The 18988-nt window shown below is 54.2% G+C and overlaps 1 protein-coding gene across 5 annotated transcripts in view; it reads left to right on the top strand.

Moving 5' to 3' along the window:
* Positions 1-1035: 1035 nt before the first annotated feature.
* The window catches only part of CDH22 (cadherin 22), a 131227-nt gene continuing 113274 nt past the window's right edge, over positions 1036-18988 (top strand). For all 5 annotated transcript variants that reach the window (XM_060285475.2, XM_060285471.1, XM_060285473.2 and 2 more), the window contains exon 1: positions 1036-1398. The gene's annotated coding sequence lies outside the window, so the exon portion shown is untranslated. The remainder of the gene's footprint in view (positions 1399-18988) is intronic.

Below are 18988 nucleotides of genomic sequence, written 5' to 3'. Positions count from 1 at the left end.
AGGACTCCAGGGGCCTGGGGCTCCCTGCTCCCTCTTGGCTTTGAACTTCATACATCATTCTGTGTCTGGTCAGTGACAGCAAGGCAGGACAGAGGCGTATGGGGGTCTTGGCTCCTCCTATCCTTCACCCCCTATCCAACAGCCCTGGGGAGCTCCTAAGGGGACATCCAATCCAAGAAAAAGAATGGGTCTATGGAACTCATGGGTCCTAGCCCACCAGCAACAACCTCATACTGAGAGCTAAGGGGCCAGGGGTCTCCTCCATTAGGCCTCATCCTAGAGAGATGGGACTAGAGAAAGCCATGCAGCCAGCAGAAAGAAACTGGGCCAGGCAGAAAGACCTCAGGCAGCGGGCTAGCTGGATTTGAAAGAGATTGGAAAATCCACCTGCACCGTGTTTCAGGGCAGGGGAGGGGCTGGATGGGGGCAGGGGGATTTTATTGGGAGGCTCTGGGGGCCAAGGTGGCGCTAAATTTAGGATGGGGATGTCTTGCCTGTTTACTTTGTTGGTTGCAGGATGTCCAGCATCCCATCCCCCACCCCCAAGAGGAAAAGCCCCCGGGACACTTGACCTCGCACCTCCCTTGAGATTGGGCCCCCCGCCTCAACGCGCAGCGACTGCTTCTGAAACTGGCGGGTCAGTGCGGGGGGGTGGGGGTCCTTCTTGGCAGCCAGCCAGGGGCGGCCACTGGAGAAACCTGCCCCCACTCTCCACTGCGCCCCCCTCCTCTGAAGCCGGCCTCCCATAGTAGTGGGAAGAAAATGTGGAACCCTGGACACAGTAAAGTCAAGTGGTGGAGAAGGGTCGAGTCTCAAACTGGGTGTCTCCAGAGGAGCTGCCACGCTGAGGGAGATGGTGCCCCTCCTGGGGGCGCTCCCTTCGCGTGGATCTGCGGTTGGAAGAAGGAGGAGTGCCGTCCCCCGGGGGTTCCTGGAACGAGGCCGCCGACGGGACTGAGAGGCCGGCCCCTCCCGGCGGGGGAGGGGCTCGATCCGGGGGCGGGGGCCGGGGCTCCCCGGCTTCGGCATCCCGGCCGGGCGACAGCCTGCGGCGCGGCTCGGCGCGGCGCTGCGCTCCGGCCGGGCTGGCGCTGCATTCTCCGAGTCTCCACCAGAGGCTGCGGGAGCTGGGAAGGGATCCGTCCCTTGCACACTTCCCCCCCTAGTCAGACACGCACGCTCCCTCGCTCCCGCTCGCTCACTCCCTCGCTCTCCCTCGCTCCCTCGCTCACACACACGCGCGCACACGCCGCCGCGGCTCCCTCTCTCGCGCCCGCTCTCCCTCCGGCTCCTCCGGGCGGCCGCCGGGCTCCAGACTCGCCCGTCAGCGCCGGGGCTCCCGCCCCACGCAGCGTCCCGAGGCTGCAGGACTGGGAGAGCCCCGGGCCGCTCCCCGAGGTAAGAGCGCGGGGTGCCGCGGGAGGGGCGGCCGGATCGCCGCCGAAGGGAGGCTGCCCAGCCGGAGGGAGCCCCCTGGCCGGCGGGAGCCGCCCGGCAGGCGGCGCGGGGGGGCGAGCCTCCCGCCGCAGGAGGAGCCCGGGTGCCCGCGCCCGGGCCCCGCGCGCCCCCTCCTCTCGGCGGGGCGGGCAGGGAGGGAGTTTCCCACGTCCAAACTTTCCCCGGCGCGGAGCCGAGCCGCCTCTCGGCCCGGAGCCAGCGGTCCCCGCCCGCCCCCCACCCCATCCGCCGCGCGCCCCGGAGCCTCTGGGATCTCGGCGGGTCGCCGGGTGGCAGCGCCGGGGGCCAAGACCGCGCGCCGAAAGGGGCTGGAGAGGTGGCGCACAGCCTCGACACGGGGAGGGGGACCCAGGCGTTCCCGGCGCCCCCCACCCTCTTCTACCGGGTTTCGGCTCCCGGGCCCCTCCCAGAGGCGGGGTCCGAGCCGGGAAATAACAGCACGGCGTGATTGTGTGCGTGGGTGTGTGTGTGTGTGTATGTGCGTGTGTGTGTGCGCGCGCGAGGTCGTGCCGCGTCCGGGGGCACCCAGAAGCTGACTCAAGCCGCGGCAACACGCGCGGCTGCGGCCACCTCGGGAGGAGGGGGAGAGCTGGCCCACGGGGACCCCCCGCCGGCCCCACCAGCGCGAACTCTCTACCCTGGGGCCGTCGGGCCGGTGAGCGAAGGGCAGCGCTGCCCTCTCCCCTAGTATCTGGCTCCGGCCACACTGTCCCTTCTACGGAATAAGGACAGGGCCGACAGCCTCACGTCCAAAGGGAGCGTCACTTGGGACTGACCCTAGGGGACCCGGGCGCTGATGAGGGAGTTGTGGATTGTGTGGGCGCGCTGGGTGCTGGGCGGCCCGCAGAGGGCACAGTCGGGACCCATCTTACTCGGGCCTCCAGACTTGACCTCCCCTCTCCCTCTTCCCTGGGGCTGCCAGGCCCCTGCCCCAGCCAGGGCGTGGGGGGGTGGGGCTGGAGACCACCAGGCGGGGCCGCAGCAGGAGGAGCTAATCCGGAGTCCCTCGGGGTCTCCCCGAGCTGCAGGGGCACCCCCTGGTGGCGGGCAGAGAAGCCGCCGTTTCCAACACCCGCGCTTCTGGGAACCCTCGTGTCTTCTCTACCACCCCTCTGGGCCTGGCCTAGGATTGCCCAAACCAACTCTTTTCTGGGTCTGACTCCAGCTTTCTCTGGGTCTCTGGGTCTGGCCAAGGTGCCCCGATCACCGGCAGCGGCTCATCTGAGGGATTTACCTGCTGCCAGCCCTCTGTCGGCCCCTCCTGCGAGGTTCTGGATCTTATTCTCTTTCTCCCCCACTAGTCAGCGCCACTGCCCTACATCAGCATCACCATTGCCTTGGAACCCATAGGCTCCTCCCTAACCATCATGGCTCTCTGTCCCTCATTAGTACCCCATATATTTGTCCATCAGTGCCCACTCTGTCCCCCTTAATTACCCCTATTCAACGGTCATTTGGGGGATTCGGTCTCTACACCCATCCTTTGGTCTTTGCCCATCTACGACCATTTCTCCTCCACCCATCTTCCATCCTGCCTGCCTCAGTTTCCCTCTGCAGCAGTCACCCGCTCCCTGGCCCAGCTACTTCTCCAGCCCCTATTCCTCTCCATCTCCCAGTGTCTGGGATGCTTCTCTTCCATTCCTCCTGGAAGGGAAGGCCATTGTCGACATTTTAACCCTGCTTCCTAGGGGTGTCTGCGTACCCACCTGAGACCACGCTCTCCAGTGCCTGTGGGGCAGGTGCTTTGCAAAAGCAGCCAGGTCTGTCTCAAGCAAGGGGCAGCTGCCTTTCCTGAGAAGCCCTCTCAACGGGCTCCTGGCGATGAGGAACCCCCTCCCCTATTCCTGACTGTGAGCACATTAGAGACCCTTGGACCCCACGCTTTCCCCTTTCAGAATCCCAGGTCACACCATAAGCTATAGCCAGAGACGGAATAGGAGCCCAGGTGTCCCGACTTCCAGGCCTTCCCAATTCTCCTTATATGTCGGGCAGGTCTAGGGGGAGACGAAACAGTTTTCTGCCTTCACACTGCAAGCAGAACAAGAAGACCCCTGCTTACATGAAAGAGGTGTTTAAATGAGACCCCCATGCTCCTCCGCCAGTACCCAGGGAAAGCCGTTGAAATCCCTTTTGCAGAGAAGCCTAAATAACACACTGAGGATGCAGCTCGGCCCCTAAATGTTCAGCGTTACCCCCGGCAAGTCCCAGCCCTTCTATAAAAAGTGTGTGTGCACGGAGGGGGTGGCTGTGATCTCCAGCCGTTTCAGTTGGTCTGGAATAATTGTGTCTAGAGGCAGGACTTCCAATTCCCCAGCCATTTCCCAAGGCTCTGCTTTTTCCGAGGCCTTCTCAGGAGCTCTGTGCTCCACGGCCCTCTGAGGGGGGCTGGGCAGGGACCCCAGGAGGGTCTGTCTCCTCTGAGGTAGCAAAGTTTGGAGCAGCTAGTTTATTTACCACATGGGTGATAGGAGTCAGCCAATTAAATCTCCTTGCCTCTCTCTCTGTTCTTTTTTTTTCGGTTTTCTCCTTTTTCTTCCATCAGGAAGCTCCATTCGGAAATATAGCCTCAGGTATTCCGAGAGAGAGAGAGACAGAGAGAGACAGAGAGAGACAGAGAGAGAGACAGAGAGACAGACAGAGAGAGACAGAGAGAGAGAGATTCCTGTTTATATAACTCCAGCAGCAGCCAGTGCGACTCGGCCTGCGAGGGGGTGGGAGCTGAGGATGGAGTCAGTGTTGTTCCAGGAAAGAAACCCTAAGGAGTTTCCTTGGGCTGGGGTCTCAGGCCTGGGGGCTTCCCCATCCTGTCTTGGGGCAACCCAAACAGGGCGCTAGGGACTGGGGACAAGGAATCCACCCCTGTCAGTCCAAGAGGAGACCCAGGCCTCAGGCCAAGCTCAGGAAGAAAAGCTTCATGCCCCCAGAGAAGGTGCTGTACCCTTCATGCCTCCCACCTCCCACACCCCCACGGGACTCTTCAGAGTGCCCTTAAGATGGAGCTCTTGACCAGAGGCCTTTGCTTCCTGGAATCTTGTGTTTTGTTATAGGCCTCTCTAGAGAAAGCCTAGATTTTTTTTTCAAACTACCAAGGACAGGCTCTGACCTCAACTTTTTCATCAGCGCAACGGGCATAATTGAATTTTGTCTTTTCTCCCATGGAGGAGACAAGGACTAACAAGAAACTTGTTTGCAAAATGGTCTGAGCTCTAGGTATCTGCCTGCATGTTTTTCTCATTGAGAATGATACAGAGTGGCTGCCGGGACAATGTGGATGGAGGCATGGCTGTCGTGTACAGTTGGGTAGGTTGCTGACTGTCCAAGGGGACTCAGTACAAGAGACTAGGGGCTGAAATCCATCCTAAGCTCCACTCAACAAATCAGGTGCCCTAAAGGCAGACTGTGTCCTTCCTTTGGAGGAAGGGCCACCATTCTCTAATTTGCAGAATAGGTTTCATATACCCTCTGGCCATGGGCCCGTAGCACTGCGTGCCCCCAGAGGAGGATATTTTTTTTAATTCCCACAGAGTTGCCCAACTGGGGGTTAAGGATATACACACTACTTACTCTTTAGCCCAATTCTCTAACAGCATGGACACCCTTCTGGATACGGTAGTCTGGGTCTGAACACATGGTGTGCAGGGACCTGGAGGGATTCCCTTCCTGCCCCGTGTCTCCTTCCATGCCCCATCGGCAGGCCCCTTCCTGCTGTCACATAGAGATTAAGATGGGAGCTTCAGACCCACAGCCTTCAGCCATCCACTGCTACTAGCTCCCTCTTTCGTGTAATATAAATAGCTGATTAAGAACATGGGCATTGGGGTCAGACTAGCTTGGATTTGTGACTTGCTGGCTGTGTGACTTTGGGAAAGTTACTTTGCCTCTCTGAGCCTCAGTTGCCTCCACTGTGAAATGGGGGGAAAATGGTAATACCTACCTTATTAGGTTGTTGTGAAGATTACATGTGCATGAGTGTGTATGCTGCTTAGCACAGTGCCTGACACACAGGACACTCAAACAATGAAGCAGTTTTGTTACTGTTATCATCCTCTGTTTGTGTCCCTTGGTTTCCGCGGGGCTGAAGGCAGCTGTTCCTCTGTTTGGTTTTGTGCGTGACTTTGGCTGCCTGCACCCCTGCAGGAGGGTGAAGATGAGTCGGGACCACCAGGATCTGTCTCTGACCTCAGGATCCTTCAAGGGAGTGGCCAGTGCCTGCAGGTGGCTGGGGCATCAGAACACATTCTAGATTCCCAGATTCATTTCACCCTAGTCTCTCCCTCTTTTTTCTTCTCCCATCCATCCCACGATCCCTGCTCTGGCTCAGACCTCACTGGCTTTGCCTAAGCCGTTGTGGCAGCCTCCTCCCTGGCCTCCCAGCCTCTGATCCCCTCCCTACCGCAATCCCTGCTGCAGAAGAGTGATCTTTCTCCAACGCAGGTGGGATCGTGTCACTCGCTTGATTAAAACTCTCCTATGGCTCCCCATCGCCTACTGAATTAAGTCCGGTCTCTGCACCGTGACATTCAAGGTCCTTGTAATCCGTCTGCATCTTCCTTTATCTCCCACTGTGCCTCCAATCCGACACTCCTGCATTCAGCCACACCTGCCCTTCTACCTGAATGCCCTTCCCCTGAAGATCTTTGAAAGCATTAAAGACCCAATTCAAATAGTACCTTGCATCCACCCAGCCGTCAGTCTAACAGTCCATCCATTCGTTATCCAGTTTAAAATATACTTTCACACATCCATATTAGATGTTTACTCTGTGCTAAGCGTTGTGCTAAATGCTAGAGATACAACGGAGAACAAGCAGACATGATCCCAGCCGACAGGAATCTGATGGTCCTGGGAAGGAGACAGACAATTAAACAATTCTCATAAGCCATGATAAGAGCCAATGAGGGGCCAGCATTTGCTTCCAGGAGGAAGTGGTGGTTAAGCAGAGACCTGCAGGTTGATTGGCAGCCATCTAGGATACGAAGGGGGCGGGGCAGTGGGAAGATGGGAACAGGCTCCAGGCCAAGGAGTGCAAGGTCCAGAGCTGAGAGAGAATATTGGAGGAGCTGCAAGTTCAGTGGCTGAAATGGAGCACAGAGAGCTTGGGGTCCAGGTGCTGGGGTTACAGGAAAGGAGGCCAGTGAAGTGGGTGGAAGCCCGGTCCTGTGGGCCTAGAGAGCCACGAGGAGGAGCTTGGACTGCGTCCTGAGAGCCGTGGGGAACCACTGAGGGGTTCTCAGCAGGAGAGTGGCATGATGGGATTGCCCTGAGAAGCCTCACTTTGCTGCTGGATGGAGAACGGATTGCTGGGGAAGATGGGGTCCAGAGCTGCCAGTGGCCAGGCCTGGGGAGTAGAGGAGGATGGTGAGGTTGGAGGAGTAGAATGGGCAGGGCTGGGAGATTTGGTAGATGTGGGGGACAGGAAGAGTCCTTGTTTCTGACTTGGGAAGCTATGTGGGTCTTCAAGAGGTGGAGACCAGCTGTGGACAGAGTGTATGTGAGATGCTGGTGGGACATGCAGTGGAGATGCCTGATGGACAGTTGTGCAGAAAAGACTGGGGCACCCTGAGAGTTCTAGGCCAGAAATAGATCTTTGAAGCCACAAGGATGGATGAGATCCCCCAGAATAAGTCTGTAGAATGCAAAGAACCTTGAGGGACCCTCAGATTTCAAGGACAGGTACATCCCAGGAAGCCTTCTCTGATCCATCCAGGCACAGATGACTTCCATCTACACTGAGCCCCCTAGAAATTAGTTTAGGTTTTGTTTTGTTTTGGTTTGTTTTTCCTGGCTGCCTTGTATCATCGACTGGCTCCACAGTTCTTAACCAGGAGTGATTTTGTCCCCAGGGGACATTTGGCAATGTCTAGTGACTTCTCTGGTTGTCACAGCTGGGTAAGAAGCTGCTACTGGCATCTAGTGGGTAGAAGCCAGGGGTGCTGCTAGACACCCTGCGATGCGCAGGACAGGCCCCACAGCAAAGAATTATGCAGCCCCGAGTGTTGATAGTACAGAGGTTGAAAAACCCAGCCATGGATGAGACGATCCTGAAGACAGGCTCTGGGTGGTTGACATTTTGGTCTCCCCAGGGTCCAGCACGGCACATGACACATGGCTCACTACCCTCCCTGAATCAAATTTGGGCTTGAGGAGGGGGCCTCAGTCCATGCAGCAGTGAAGCCTACAATGCTTAAGTCCCAACCCTACCCAGGGTTGCCTGGCCCATCTCCAGCATCCTGGACCCGCCCACAATACAGGATGGAGGGAAGGATGAGCCGACGGGGCAAACCTGCTGAAACGCTGCCAGAGACCCCAGAGATTGAGGGCGTGTTGCTGTGTATATCTTGCCAGCCTCATTTTTTTCCTTGTCTTGTTAACTTCTGTCATTTCTTTATCTCCCAAGTGAATATATGTTATTTTTTTTAACAGGCAAGTTACAGATAAACAATAGGAGAAACGTGACAACCTACTGATTAAGAGCGCGGGCTCTGGAGTCAGAGAAAGCCAAGTTTAAATCCTGGCTCTGCCACTTACTAACTAACGGAGTGAGCCTCTGTTTCCTCGTCTGTAAAATGGTTTTAATGAACCTGCCTTGTAGGATTGTAGGGAAGAGTAAATGAGACGATATAGACAAAGGGTTTAGCCCAGCGCTGGGCTTGTAGGAAGTCTTCAGTACAGAGTCACTACATATGTGTATGTGTGTGTAAGTTTATATGTATGTATGTACATGTATGTGTCTTTTTGTATATGAAAGCATTTTTAATTAGCCATGATCCACCATTTGCCTAACATTTCAGTGCATATCCTTCCGCCATACATGGATTTTTAAAAAATAAAAATGGCATCTCGCTTTATACATAGGCCTTTGTAACCTGCTTTTTTCACTCTATAATATATTGTGAATGTCTTGCCGTTTCGATAAATACACATCCACATCATCATTTTTTAAGAGCTGCATGGTTCTCCATTGTGTGGCTGGACCGTAATTCATTCAACCAGCCCCCACAGTTGGACATTTGGGTTGTTTCCAGTCCTTCGCGATTACAAACAATTCTGCAATGAACATCCTTGTACAAACATCTTCACGCTCTTGTCCGATGATTTCCTCGGGGACCACTTGGACATATTTGGCAGGAGGCATGTGGCCCTGACCAGATTCCTCAAGTAGAAGCCCTTGGGCCCAGGAAGGAGGTGGCTGGGGGTCCCCGGGGAAGGGAGAGGATGTCCGATGGCAGAGAACTGTTTTGGCCCCTGGAAAGCAGGTTCTGATGTTAAGACTGGGCTTCTCTATGAGCGGAAACAGCCCCACCCTATCTCTCTGTTGTCACTGTGGTGCTTGCAGAGTGAGGCACCAGGGGTGAGGAGGTGGGCTCTGTGTGTGCGTGATGGGCAGAGTGACAGATACCAGGCAGGTGGGGACACAAGGTGGAGGGGCCCCAGGCAGGCTGATGGATGGGTAGCTGAGGCAGACGGATACAGGTCAGTGGGCAGACAAGATGATGGGCAGTGACGGGCTGAAAAGATTCAGGGGACCAGACACAGGACTGTGGCCTCCCAGTGGAGCCCACAGGAACCAGAAGCTGCAATCCTGTATTCAGGAGCATGGGGGAGTTCCTGGGAGATGCAGCCAGGCCCCGAGGCCAAGAGGCTCCCAGGGATTCTTCTTTCATCCAAGCATCTGTTTAGGATTAGGCATGTCAGAGCTGGAAGGATCTTTACTGTGGATGGGCCCAACCCTATTATGCAGATGGAGAACTGAGGCCCCGGGGGAGAAGGGAACTTGCCTAGGGTCCTCCAGTGTCTCAGCAACAGACTTAGCCCCTTGACTGTAATTCAGTCCATTATCATTTCCGTTTTTTTAAATGATCCTCTCACCTGGGCTTGAAAGGAAGGGGACCAGGTTGGCAGAGAGGCAGGTTATGGCCCAGCGGGGGAGGGTGCGGGGAGGTCAGAGTGAGCCTGGTCATGAATTTCTCCATCTATCCTCCTCCCACGATTGTATTTCTGCCACCCTACTGTGTGCTGTTGAAAGCACAGACCCACTGTGTCTCTGCCACTTACTAGCTGAATGACCGCAGATAAATTGCCCCACCCGTGCCTCAGTTTCCTCGTCTGTACCTACCTCAGAGGTTTGTTGAGAGGATTACAGGAGTTAATAAAGTCCTTAGAACAGTGCTGGGACCATCCTAAGTGCTCCAAGAGCCTTAATTACTAATATTCCACTATTTTGCCCTTATTTTTTTCCTTTGAATTCTGTATGTGTCAGTGTGCACACTCACAAGCACCTCCACAAGCACGCTGTATCCCCTTGAAGGCGAAGAATGTGTCTTTCTCATCCTGTATCTCATCTTCACCTCTCACCACCAGGGCCCTCTAGCCAGCTGGGCACGTACATAGTAGGTGGTCAGTAAATGCGTCTTGAAGTGGCTTGTGGACTGTATCTGGTTGAAGGGATTAGGGAAGTTTCATCAGAGGGTGGCGGCCGGCCGTGGAGCTGTGTGTTGGGGTCTAGGATGGCTTTGCGGCGGTAGAGGCGGCAGCGTGGGCATCCCAGGTGGGGGGACAGCATGAGAGAAGCGGGGAAGCTTGGTGAATGTCTGGTGACAGATCATTGCCTGCTGTGACCAGAGCACCGAGACCATAAAAGGGAGGAACGAGAGAGGCTGAGAAAGGGGGGATTCAGCAGAATTCAGAAGGGTGGGCCTCCAGGCCGGGGGATGCAGGCCATGGGGAGCTATTGACTAGAGCTTTAGGGAGATCATGCTGATGGCATTGTTTTAGGATCGACTTGAAGGAAAGAGAAAGGAAGCAGCAGGCAGGGGCAGCTGAAATCGTCCCGGAGACAAGTGAGGTTGGGGCTTGAATGAGGTCGTGGAGAACAGCCGCCAGAGGGAAAAGGCACTGAGGAAATAGGATCAACGTGACTGCTGGGGGCCTCCCCGGTTGCGCAGTGGTTGGGAGTCCGCCTGCCGATGCAGGGAACGCGGGTTCGTGCCCTGGTCCGGGAGGATCCCGCGTGCCGCGGAGCGGCTGGGCCCGTGAGCCATGGCCGCTGGGCCTGCGCATCCGGAGCCTGTGCTCCACAGCGGGAGAGGCCACAACGGTGAGAGGCCCGCGTACCGCAAAAAACAAACAACAAAAGAAACATGACTGCTGGTCGTGGAAGATGAGGGAGACAGAGAAGTAAAAAATGATGGTGTCAAGCCTGGGTGTCCGGGAGAACTGGGGCGCCGTCAACCACTTTGGGGGTCTGTATTTGGGAGGTATGGGGAAAAGCTGAGATGCCAGCTACGGTTCATCCATCCAGCCTCCCATATAAGCCATCCATCCATCCACCATCCAATCCATCTTCCTCCTGCCCACCCGCCTCCATTTAAACATCCATCTGCCCAGTCTACCCCTCCTTCCCCCTCCTCCACCCCTCTATCCATCCACCCGTCATCCACCACAGAGGTACCACTGCCTTTCTTTCCATCTTCTGCTATCCATTTATCCACACTCATTCATCCGTGATCCTCCAACTTATTCATCCATCCAAGTTACATTTCTTGTGAGCCTACAATGTGCCAGGCTCTGGTAAAATCTTATCACAAGCCTTGAGAGATGCTTGATTGATAATAAAGATAGTGATTAGAAAATCCAGTAGAAGAGACCAGAATTCTTTTCCCTAGAAGAAAGAAATTTGAGAGGACACTTTATGTCTCCAAAGCACGGAGGATGCCCCGAAAGGAGGTGGTCTGCAGATCAGCTGTGTTCTATTCTTGCAGCTGGAGGGACTGTGGTTAGCTTGGAGGGACGACTGCCTTATTGACCATTACAGGTGTCTGAAGTACCCACCTGATCATGTGTTTGGGCTAAAGGGGGACACAAAATCTATAGGGGCGACTTAGAGGGGATGAGTAGAGACTGGGGCATTTACGGTGCAGTTAGTGGAGAAGGACTCAGGACTATGCCTTGAAGAAAGGTGGGGAAGGGGGAGTGGAGGAGCAGAGGACCACGGTGAGAGGAGCTTCGGGGGAAGCAGACAAACCTGTGGCTGGGATGAGCCAGGACAAAATAGGGCACCTTAGGGCTTCCCTGGTGGCGCAGTGGTTGAGAGTCCGGCTGCCGATGCAGGGGACGCGGGTTCGTGCCCCAGTCCGGGAGGATCCCACAGGCCGCAGAGCGGCTGGGCCCGTGAGCCATGGCCGCTGAGCCTGCGCGTCCGGAGCCTATGCTCCGCAACGGGAGAGGCCACAGCAGTGAGAGGCCCGCATACTGCAAAAAAAAATTAGGGCACCTTAATTCTCAAAGCAACCCTTAGGGGAAGGGCCCCTCCATTCTCCTCACTCAGCTTCCATCCCTTCACAAGCCAACATTTCTCTCTGAGCACCCCACCTCTTACACAGCCCTGACCCCTCCCAAAGCCTCTCCCCCGCCTGGATTTAGCCCTGATCCCTTCACTGAGCCCCTGTTCTCTCTTCTGAGCCTTGTTTCCTCAAGATTCCCAGTCTCCTCACAAATCCCAGGCTCTCAGCGGAGCCCCTGGCCAGAATTCCCCCCTCTCAGAGCCCTCACCTCCTCTCAGAGCCCTCACCTCCTCTCAGAGCCCTCACCTCCTCTCAGAGCCCTCACCTCTTCCCTGAGCCCTCACCTCTTCTCAGAGCCCTCACCTCCTCTCTGAGCCCTCACCTCCTCTCAGAGCCCTCACCTCCTCTCTGAGCCCTCACCTCTTCTCTGAGCCCTCACCTCTTCTCAGAGCCCTCACCTCTTCTCAGAGCCCTCACCTCCTCTCAGAGCCCTCACCTCTTCTCTGAGCCCTCACCTCCTCTCAGAGCCCTCACCTCCTCTCAGAGCCCTCACCTCTTCTCTGAGCCCTCACCTCTTCGCAGAGCCCTCACCTCTTCTCTGAGCCCTCACCTCTTCTCTGAGCCCTCGTCTCTTTGTGGAAGCCCTCTCCTCTCATGGCAGATGCCCCAGCAGAGCTCTCACTCCCCTCTGCAAGAGCCCTAGCCCACTGCAGAGCACCCACGCACCCCCTCCTGGAGCCCCAGATCCTCTCACAGGGCCCCATCCCCTCCTGGACAACCCAGGTCCCTCGCAGAGTACCTACCACTTCTCTTAGCTCCTGGCCACTTTCTGCATGTACTTCCCTTGTTCTCTAACAGAATATCTGTCCCTGTTCTGAACCCTCCTCTCCTCTCTGAGGCCGCATTCCCTCATGGAGCCCTCCTGCTGGCCCACATCTCAGGAACCAGACCTTGCTCTCCAGCCTGTGTCAACTGGCAGGCAGTGGCTTCAACTCTACAGCCATCCCTGGGGCTCTGCATCAACCCAGTCAGCCCACAAGACCCTCCCCACAGCCTGTGCAGTACCCTGGGGGGCACTGGGGATGGAGGGACTCATAGGTGCCCAAGTGGGCTGGACTCGGGGCAGAGACCAGCAGCTCTGGCAGCTCAGCTCGATTCGTGGGCTGGGAGAAGCTGGAGACTACTGCTGCTTCTGGGTTAGGAAAACAATCACGAATTAGAGAAAATGCTTTGGGAAATTGCTCTGCTGCCTGAGAGGAGGTCGCCTTGGGAGGGAGGGAAAGAGGCCCTAAGCCAGCAATGGCTCCCCGTGGCCTCGCCCATCGGCTCCAGACCATCTGCTTGGCGTTCGAGGCCCCAAGCACGGTCACCGGCCGAGTGCTGACACCCACCTGGTCCAGCTAAGCCATTGCTCCAAGGTCCATTCTCACCTGCGGAACTTTGCTCACCTGGGCTGAGCTCTTCCACCCATGTAGCGTGAGCGCTTCCTTCCGGTCCTTCACGAACCATTGTTAGCCGTCTTGACTCTTTGACAGTCCCTCAAGGCCAGGAACCACGTCTTGTACTACTCGCAGGCAGGCAGATGGATCTGGGCACCCGTCCTCATCTGATACATATTGGCTGGGTGGCCTTGGGCAAGTCTCTCTGACTTTCTGAGCCTCAGTTTCCTCATCTGTAAAGAGGGTCGAGTAAGGCCTCCCTTGCTGAGTTGTTACTGGGAATGAATGAGGTAAGGGGCACACAGTGCCCTGCTCACTATAGGTATCAGATTAATGAAGATGACCCTGTGCATCTTATAGCCAGATCAGAACAGTGGCCATGGGAGGCTGCACTTATCTATGAATATGCACTTATCAGCAACATCCCCAGCTGCCTTCTTTGTACCTGTCTGTCCATCATTCCCCTACGGAGAAGATACAGAAAGAGGACACATGAGCTTCAGGACAAGCACTTGGGGGTTCCTGATATAAGAAAATGAGGCAATAGATGTTGAATTTTATGAGTCTTCTGGCCATCAGGCGAGACTCACCCTCAAGCCAGACCACCCTCTGTCAGGAGGAATTGGGACAGTAGCCTAGATCTTGGGTTCTGGAGCCAGACTGCCTGGGTTTGCGTCTGCACTTTCCTAGCTGCCTGACCTTGAACAAGTGACTTAACCACTTCAGTTTCCCCATCTGTAAAATAAGAATGATAATCACAGTACCTGCTTCATAGGGTGTGGTGAGGACTAAAAGAGCTAATATTTGTAAAGTGCTTAGAATGGTGTCTGATACCTACTAAACTCTAGAAAAGGGTTTGTCAAATAAAATTGATGAAGGATTCAGGGACATAGGAGTGGACAGCCGGGAAGCTCAAGCATAGGAAATGGGCTTTCAGAATTGGGTTTTTGCAGAGCTAGAGTCCAGCCAGTTGCCCGTCAAATTGGCCTCTTTCTAAATAAGGAGAGCACGGGATGTTCTCTAAGTAAAAGGGCTTTTTCTGGAGATCACTGGAGAGCTTCATTTGGAGAAGGATGGGCCCAGGCACGTGGCACACAGAGGCTGCCTCTGCAGAGGGCAGCAGGGAAAGGGATCTAGGGTTCACAGTAGCACCTCTGAGCCCCGAGGGTCTCGCCTGCCCTTTCTGTGGCGCAGTGGAGGTTCCCTCCTGGCGTGACTATTCTCTTCCTGCCCATGACAGGTGAGACCAATCGCTGGTTCCTATGGTGGAGGGGGACCAAGATGCTTTGTCAGGGTGTCTCAGAGAATTCCCTCCCACAGGCTGGCTGAGCAGGGAGTGGAGGCTGTGTCCTGGGATCCGCTGCTCACCGCAGCACTGGGAAAGTACAGTGGACCAGGCACGGTCCTTGCCCTTGAGGGAATTGGGGAGAAACAGATAATTCCTGGAGTCCCTCTTCTCCTTGGGCCTCAGTTTCCTCATTTGTTCTCTTCCTTTTTACAGAGTGGTCCTTCCACCTGCCCCTCTATTTTTATCCTCCTCCCCAGGCTCCTCCCCAAGCAGAGGATGGGAGGGGCCCCCAGGGAGGAGAGGGAGTTTGTACAAACTGGAGGCATGACTGGAACTTCTGATTGGCTGGTCAGGGCCATTCTTTTCCCTGGTTGCCATAGCAGCCATTTCCTGGGGTTGTCAGTGATGAAACTCATAACATTGTTTTCAAATAATCCGTGTAATTGAAATAACAATTGAGCTGTTAACTCGTCTCTCACACTCGGGCTGGGACAGAGCCTCCTTTCCTTACACCCTCCTGCCCACCCCAGGAAGCTTACACCCTCCTGCCCATCCCAGGAAACTTATACCCTCCTGCCCACCCCAGGAAGCTCTGGTCCCTCTCCATCTCTCTGAGGCTCCAGCCCCTTCCTTGGGTTGGAGGGAAAAAGAGGTAAATTTATTTTAAAATCCTAGAAACTCAGGCCCCCAGAGTTGAACCAGAACTTAGAAACCAGAATCCACCCCCCCCCATCTTTTGCAACCAGAGGCACAGAAGAGGAAGGGGCTTAACCAGGGTCACGCAGGAAGGAAACAGCTGAACTAAGACATGCATGTCTGTTCGTCAGTGGAGGTTGGAGTTGATATGTTGCACTGAGGGGTTGATAGAAGTCCACAGAACTGCCTTCTCTAAGGACTTGAGCTTGTATGAATCCTTACCTACTCCTACCCCCATTTTACAAGTGAATAACTGAGGACCTGAGAAGTTAAGCTTCATACACGTGATTTTTATAACTTTTCAGAAAATACCTATTGAATGGGTGGATCTCAAAGAGCACAGACCACTTCTCTCTCTCTTCACTCCCCTCCCCACCAACAAGAAACTAAGAGCTGGCTTCTTCAGTCAGAGGACTTCTTGGAAAAGGGGGTTGAGAGCGATGTGGAGACGTGTGGCTTAGAGGAAGAGGAGGATGGATTCCTGGAGGAGATAATAGAAGGAGGGAATTCCGTAGTACCGAACCGCGCCCCGCCTCCCCGCCCACCATCCACCCCTAGTCAGAGGCTGCGTGTTCAGAAGCATAAACGTGAGCAACGCAGATCCTTTTGCCCAATCCTCAACCTGGGATGGATTGAAAACTGGAAGAAGCAAGGCCTCTTCTATTAGTAAATGTCTCCATGCACATGTGGGAATGCAGGTCTGCACAGACAGCTCCCTATGTTGGCAGCTTCACTGAGGATAAAAGCATTTTAAAAAAAAAAAAGGCGGGTTGAGGGGAGAGTGTCTGGTCGCTGTCCAAGGTACTCACTGGGTCCGCAGACTGTGGATGACTGGGGCAGGAGGCACTTGCTGGGACTGGGGGTGGGGACAGTTCTCTGAATGTGAGACTGGGTAACAGCAAGAGGCTGGCTTCCTTCCCTGGATTCCAGAGTGCTGGAACCGCTCAGGGTCTTGGCAACCATCTACTCCCTCCGTTCATTCATTCTTACTTATTCAACATTTATTGAGCACCTACTCTATACCAGGCACTGTGTGGGCCATGAGGATATGAGAACTAGGGACACCCAGTCTCCATCTTCAAGGGCTCTTTCAGTCTTTGGGGGAAGACACACACACACACACACACACACACACACACACACACACACACACCCTTTGTGAGGGAAGTGACTTGGGCTCAATGTTGAAGGATGAATAGGAGTTCTCCAGGTAGATAATGGAGCAAATAGCATTTCAGAGGGGCAGCATAGGAAAAGAAAGGGAAGTATTCATAGTTTAGAGAGCATTGAGAAGTTCTGTGTGGCTCAAGTTTTGGCTCAAGTATTGGTTCTGGAGAAGGACAGTGACTTGTCCAAAGTGCCACCTTGAGTTGGGGCACAGCTAGGGCTAAAACATGATACCTTACTTTGTCAGAGAACCAGAACTTCAGAGCTAGTTGGGTCTTTGAAAGACTCTAGTCCAAACTGCCCATTTTTCAGATGGGAAAATAGAGGGTCAGGGATGTTCAGTATTGTGCTTGGGATCGCACAGTAAGGATGTAGCAGAGCTGGGATTTGAAATCTGGTCTGTTTGATATTAAAGCCTGAACTGTGTTCACAGAACAAAAGCTGGGAGCAGGGTGAGTGCCACCGCAGCTCAGCTAGAGAGGGCTCGGGCAAGGTCAGGCTGCCCCAGCGGGACCTTTCCCTGGGGTGGGATGGGCAGCCTGGGCCAGCTCTGGTCCCATTGTTGGCACTCAGCACTTGCACAGGAAGAGCATGACTCCAGCAGGAAAACTCAGCAGCAGGCCTTCCTCTTGGCTGGAGTGAGCCTGGTCCTACTTGCAGTCCTGCCCCGACTCTCTGAGTGACCTTGGGCAAGACATTACCTCTCTCCAGGTCTTACTTTCCACAGTCATCTATATCATAGGAGTATCCTCCTCGCCTTCTCTCCGGGGCAGTCGTTCTTAATGGCGAGGAGGAAGGGGGCATGATTTGGACCCCTAGCGGACGTTTGGCAGTGTCTGGAAACAGCTTGGTTGACAGGGGTGCTACTGGCATCTAGTGGGTAGAGGCCAGGGATGCGGCTGAACAGCCTACAGTGTGCAGGACAGCCCCTGCCACAGAGAATTATCCAGTCCAGGATGTCAACAGTGCCAAGGTGGAGAGGCCCTGCAGTCCGAGCCTTGGTGAAAATCAAATGAGGCCACGAGGGTGGGCACCGAGGGCTGTGCAGAGGTGCACCCCAAGCTGTAATGTAGAGAAGCAGAAGTGACCTTGATGTTGGTCAGACCTGGCTGTGTTGAGAAGTATTTAACCTCTCTGAGCCTTCGTTGCTTCATCAGTGAAACAGAGGCAGTGATAATAGCCCCTATCTCAGGAGACTGTTGAGAGGGTGTGATGAGATCACGTATGCAGGTGGCAGAGGAAAACGGCAACACGGGAAGTTGAGGGGGCCCCCACCCTGAACCCCTCTACTGCAGATGCAAATGCTGAGCCTTTAAGCTCAAACTGCCGAGCCAGCTCTGCCATGCAGAGCTAAGGGATCTTGGGCAACTTAACCACTCTGTGCCTCAATTTCTCATCTGTAAAATGGGGAAGACAGTAGTACCTACCATATAGGTTTGGTGGGAAGGTTAAAAATGAGTTAACAGACGTAAAGCACTTAGAATGGCACACAGTAAGTGCTATGCAAATGTTAGCTACTATTGTTGTTATGTCGTCGTTGTTGTTGTTATTATTATTGTTATATGGATTCTATCTGGAACAAGGCACTCACACAGGTTGCAGAAGGTGCCTCAGACACTAGCTTCTCTAGATGCCGTCTCTTTACAGCTTTCTGCCTGTCCCTCCCCCACTATCCAAGCCTCCCATGGACCCAGCTTAGGGCCTCTGCGACCCTGCCAAGGCTGCTGGTCTCCCTCTCAACAGCTCCCACCCCGCTTGTCTATAGCTTCATGAATCCCATCTCCACCCTTACCCTCCTCCTTTCCTGTTGAGTCCACCAGAGCCAGAGATGGCTGTGAGAAGCTGAATCCATGGGGAGGGAGACATGGGCACCTGTACCTCAGTCTATAACTCAGGCCCCATTACACCAGCTCGCAGCCCTGAACACTCATATCCTGACTGCTCTGGACTAGCCCTTGACTAACCCTTCAGAGAATGGATAAATTCTTTAGCACAGGGTTTCACAATCTCAGCACTACTGACATTTGGGGCTGGATAATTCTTTGCTGAGGAGGGCTTCTCTGTGCATTGTAGGATGTTTAAAGCATCCCTGGTCTCTACTAAGTAGAAATCAATAGCTCCCCACCTCCAGATGCAACAACCAAAAATGAGCCCAGACATTGCCAAATGTCCCCTGGGTGGCAAAATCATCTTCGGTGGAGAATCACTGTTCTAGAACTTTGTTATAAAATGTGAGTTTCTGTCTTGTAGTATCCTGGCAGAGACGCTTTCAAAACCTAATGAATGTCCTCAGATTGGGCCCCTGATGCCACCCTCAACTTTATCCCATTTTACAACCAAAATTCTAATCCTTTGACCCACTGTCAAAACCAATTGGCCACAAGCATCAGGCCCAACTTCCAAACTCTAGGCCGTGACTCCAAACCCGGAATCTTAATCTTAAATCCAGAACTTCAACCTATTACCCAAATCCCACACCTTAATTCAAATTCTAATCCTAAACCCTCAACCTGTTCTAAAACCTCAGATTTCTTAACCTCAAACAGAATTCGAAATCCACAGGTTAAATGCATATATGTATAGTATAATATATATATTTATATATAAATACATAAATATATATAAAACTGAATCATTTTGCTGTACACCAGAAACTA

Source organism: Globicephala melas, chromosome 15, assembly GCF_963455315.2.
Source record: "Globicephala melas chromosome 15, mGloMel1.2, whole genome shotgun sequence".
Taxonomy (NCBI): domain Eukaryota; kingdom Metazoa; phylum Chordata; class Mammalia; order Artiodactyla; family Delphinidae; genus Globicephala; species Globicephala melas.
This window is presented reverse-complemented; position numbering and strand designations above follow the sequence as displayed.